Source organism: Elephantulus edwardii, unplaced genomic scaffold, assembly GCF_000299155.1.
Source record: "Elephantulus edwardii isolate Elephantulus edwardi_28Jun2011 unplaced genomic scaffold, EleEdw1.0 scaffold00009, whole genome shotgun sequence".
Taxonomy (NCBI): domain Eukaryota; kingdom Metazoa; phylum Chordata; class Mammalia; order Macroscelidea; family Macroscelididae; genus Elephantulus; species Elephantulus edwardii.
In genome coordinates, this window is record NW_006399759.1 from 34909479 (window position 1) to 34914641 (window position 5163).

At 47.1% G+C, this 5163-nt stretch overlaps 1 pseudogene; it reads left to right on the forward strand.

The window, feature by feature from the left end:
• The first annotated feature begins 3875 nt into the window (after window positions 1–3875).
• LOC102854998 overlaps window positions 3876–5163 on the forward strand; it is a 47820-nt pseudogene continuing 46532 nt past the window's right edge.

Genomic DNA, 5163 nt, shown 5'->3' on the forward strand with positions numbered 1-5163 from the left:
GAGATGTATATTACCAGCAATCAGTGATAGTTGATCAAAACAGAAAGAACGTGAAAAGTACAATTGATAGAAAAAGCTCAAAATATCCGGTACAATGATAAGTAAATGAATTCTAAGGAATCTATGTAACTCAAAATGGATACTTGAGATGGAATTATCAGAGAAATCATGAAATGGCACAGTCACGATTATTACATGAAAAATATACAAAATGACAAAAAATATGTCATATATATAAGCTTCACTTATTTTTAGTAGCTTTTATAATTTCAGTTTTATATTAAAAAAATACCATTTACTCAGAGGAATTCTATCTGGATCATAAACTATGAGGCACTCTAAAAAAAATATACACTTTTCTCTATGTTCTTAAATCATGTGTCAACAAGCATATGTTAAATTTACGGTAGCCTGCCCTGTTTTATTTGCTTGTGGTACAATTAACTTTCAATTATTATCATTTACCTATGTATCCAGAAATCAAACCCAAGAGTGCTCAAAACTCAGCACATGCACTGAGAAGATGAACAGCCTGGAATGCTTTAAGGAAAGTAGAGTCCACAGAACATCCGAAGTTCCAGGAGTTGCTCTAAGTCACCCCTAATGGTCAGTTTTCTCACTCCCAACCATCACAAAGCCTGCAGGCTTCTATTCCAAGTCTTGAACAGAACCACTGAAGTATGCTGGATAGAGAAAGGTAAATTTATTAAAAGCCAGCTGCCTTCGCCCACTTACTGGGTGGTAAATTCATATCACATTTGGCTTTTAAATGTCATGGTCCCTTTTAACTCATGTGATCACTGTGCCCTCATGTACTCTGTCTGTATCTCATCCTTTCAAGTGTGGGTAGTTTGCTCTCTTTTTAATGTTCTATTCCATCTTTTTCCTATCATCCTAACCTTTTGCCAGCTTCACTTTGTGTTCGATTCTAAACACTCTTGGAATTTAAAAATGAAATCAGATACTGAATCCCTTGAACCAGCCACAGTATTGTTAAAAACAAAGTTTTTAATGTCAAATAAAACAGCAGTAATTGAATGATCATCTGAAACACAAGAAAAGTTTAGTAACTTGCTCACTAAATAAATTAAAGGGCAATCAGTTAGGCACAGAAATCTTTAGGCTGACTCTATGACATTATAAATACCCCTATTTTTAAAATTGCAAAATAAAAATACAGATATTTAAATTGTATCTTCAAATTACCTAACCAGTAAGAGATGACAAATACCATTCAAACTCGCTATTTTCCTTAATTAAGAACATTTTGAGCCATTTATTGAAAATGTCTAAAAATGAAAGGTAAAACTGAATATATTTACTTCTTATTCTATAAAAGACTCGCATCCTGAGATGAGCTGCAAAACACAACACCCACTGTTGTTGAGGAATTAAAATGTCACAGCTTGTACAGCACACTTTAAATGAAGCAGATGTTCACAGTGAAAGACTTGTGGGAACATCTCAACTATGTTTCATGTGACTGCTGCCACTCTAAATTTGGCTTTTGTTCCCTAGAAATTTCATTTTCATTAAAAAATGTCTAAAAACAACACTATGGAATCAAGATATTGGTTATAAGAAAAAATTTAAATCTGTCCAGAGATTTAAAAAACCCTAAGAAAACAGAGATCTAATTTCCTTTAAGATCTCCATGCCTAAAGTGCTGCAAACTAAAAGCACAATTGCATTTGTACAATTTTTGCATAAAATGATAGTCCGATTTCCCTCCAAAACCTCCACCTTTCCCCCTGTCCAGCACTCAATGTTAAAAGCAGAAGTTAAAATACTCTGGCTAGGAAGAAAAGTTTTTATCCAAGTTACATTTACACGTTTATTGTTTTAAAGGCATAATAAAAAAACCTTTCAAGCCCCGAAGTAACACTTAACTCTATAATAAAAGTTTTTAAAGACATGCTTCAGTATACAAATTAAGCAGTTCCCTTTTCTGGTGGTCCTCTTGACCAAGGATCAAAAGCGGCTTGACAGCAAAATGGCCCAGCCTCCTTCTCCTTGAATGGCGGTCTCCTGGGCCTCCACACCCCTTATCAGACTCCCCTGTGGCATCCTGGTGGGGACGAAGTCACACACATACACACACTTCTGTGACTTAAAGCAGCAATTAAACCCAAATCTGAAATCATTTCCTAAGCCCCCACTTCCCCTTGAAATTAGCCTTTGTACAAATAAGCGCCCCTCCAAAGCCCAAGCTAAGACGGTTCTGGAAAAAAGCCCCATTTCCCCCAAAATCCACACGCTGTTCCAAGAGCTGCAAGCTACGTGGCTCCCACCTCAGGCTCCAAACAACCTTCCTAAACACAAATACACTCACATAACCTCCATATAATGATTATTATACCATTGTACCATCATTGTAATTTTTAATAGCACTTAAATTATTAAGAGCTTATCATGTGCGAAGCACAGAATTAAGTCCGCGTTCTAATTCCCATACTCTCCCGAGCTCGCTCGTGCGCCCTCGTTTGCACGTTTGCACGCTTGCTCTCACCACCACCACTCTAGCCCGACACACACAAACACACCCTTGCACATCTAGGACCAGCAGCACCCCAGGACCCTCACAGGGGAGGGAGCTACACTCAGGAAAGTCCGAACCTCACTCCCGGGAGCCAGGCTCAAAAAGTTAAGAGTGCTCGGGAAGTGCGCGCGCTGGGACGCGAGTGCACCAGCGGCGTCCCCTGCACCGGCTGCGCCGCAAGCTCACGTGCCCGGGAGCCGGGTCGGAGCCGGCAGCCTGCACAGTGCCGCGCGGTGTAGCGCCGCCACCACCCGCGGCGCTGGAACCGGCCCGAGCAGCCGCGCGCGGGCCTGGCCGCCCGGATGGGGGTCCAGATGCACTCCCGTAGCCCCAGTGCCCTCTGCACTCCGCCAGGTGACCAGTCCTGAGACCCAGTCTTACCTCGGCCCCCTTTGTCCTCTCGCGGAGAGTGTCCTCCGACTACCCGAACACCGCAGCCGCCGTCGGGGGGCGAGTACGATCTCCAAGCCAAGAGGCTCACAACTCCCCGGGTTTGGGCCGGAGTCGAGGGTGCTTAACAAAGCCTGGAGCGCGCGGAGTGAGGGTGCTGGAGGAGGATTCGACCTCTGACACACGCCGCCCCCAGGAGTCCACTTCTCCGGGTCTTCCGGGCGGCCGCAGAGAAGGGCCGGGCGGTGGGCTGCGCCGCGGGCCGACGGCGGCTGGGGAAGGGTCCGCAGCGCGCGGTAGGAGGTGGAGCGCAGAGCCCGCCCAGACCCACGAGGCAGCCCGGCCAAAGGCGAGCGGCGTACCTTCGCCCCAACACAGGGAGCTGTCGAAGGCCGCCACCAGCCCCACTCCTTCCAGTTTGGGATCGCCGCCAGCGCCCCCTCTCCGCTGCGCCCGGCTTTTACTCAGCCACCAAGGACGAGGACCCAGCCGTGCCCCACGACCCCAGGTCCCCGCCTCCCCAGTGAAGCTTGATCAGCGGTGGAGCCACCCGATCCCTCGCTGTGCACTGGACGGGTCCCTGCGCCCGACTTGGTAGAACTCTCGGGGAATGCAGGAAACCCCGCCCCTCAGGAGCCAAGAAGCACAGGGCTGGTCCAGGTGCGCCGTGTCCACTGGGTAGATACCACTTTCTTCGGTTTTCTGTTGGAGGTTCCTTCCAGCAAATCACCCCCACCCCTGTCCCACCTCAGTATACACGCTGCCCACCCCGAAGTTTCTAGAGGGCCACAAGTCGAGGGCACAGGCGGCTTCTTAGCGTCTGCACAGGATGAGCCTTTGGAGAACCCAGGTCATTTACAGCTGTGCGCCTTGAGGGGACATAGTGGATCGGGGAGACATAGATTGAAGCTTGCTCTGTGACTCTGCCCCAAAGTCCCAGGAGGGGATGGCGTCGCACATCAATCTCCCATCCCAACTGCCACCTCCTTCCCTGCTCGCTTTCTCGCCATCCGGTGGAATCTCTCGGAGACGCCACCTAGTGTCGACCTGGGCAGAAGGTGAAACACGGTTCCTGCGCCCACTGCAGTCCCACCGGGGTCTGGCTCCAGCTGCATTGAGAGTGGGGAGGGGCGCTCAGGCAGCCTTGGGGCTCAGGGTGGGGCAAGGGTACCGAATTCTTAACCGGTGAGGTTTGCGAACTGAGGCAGCTAGAGGACCTGAACCTTCAGGAGGAACCTAGCCAACTTTCCAGGGTTCTGGAGTCTGCCCATCACGAGGAAAGGCGGCTCTAACCCTAAATAGTCTTTACAGAGATCACTGTGAACTGGAGCACAAGGTGGCCAAGAACAATAAGCATGGAGCCAAAGCCATTTTACTCTCTAGTGTGACTCACAGCAATCCTGTAGGCTATATAGATCCCAAAGGGTTAAGGCTGACAGTATTTAAAGTAGCAGAGTTCACACTACATCCTGGTTAGCAGCCAAGAGCTTACCCACTGCACCACCAGGACTCCTGAGCACAGGGCAAGAGAAATAAAAGTATAGGAAACGTCCGACAAAGTTATTGTTAGGTGGTATTGAATCAATCTGAACTCACAACGACACCATGTACGACAGAACAAAACACTGTCCAGTGTTTGTTAGCCTCACGGCCAGTGCTATGTTTAAGTTCATTATGCCTTCACCTTGTCCATTCGCCTCTTTGAAGGTCTTCCTGTTTTTCATTGAACCTCCACTTCACTAAGCAACCACTTTACCAAGCAAATACCTAAGGGGCATTCTACTTTTTCCAAGAGAGATTTGATCATTCTTCTGACAGTTCATTGTACAGTCAATATTCACCAATACCATAAAGTGAAGTCAGATTGCTATTTGGAAGCAAGGATGGCAAAGCTTTGACTCACATACTTTGGGCATGTTGCTAGGAGAGGCTATTCCTTGGGGGACATCATACTTGGAAAAGTGGAGGGATGGTGAAGGAGAGGAAGATCCTCAACCAAGGGATTGATACAGTGACTAAAGCAGTGGGCTCAATTGAGTCAGATTGTGAGGTTAACAAATAACAAGGTTCACAAAAGCAATTTACACATTTAATGCAATCCCAATACAAATACCAACCCCATTCTTCAACGAGATGGAAAAGGCAATCTCCCATTTCGTATGGAATGGAAAAAAGCCCCGAATAAGCAAAGCACTCCTTAAGAATAGAAGAACGGTAGGAGGTATCTCACTCCC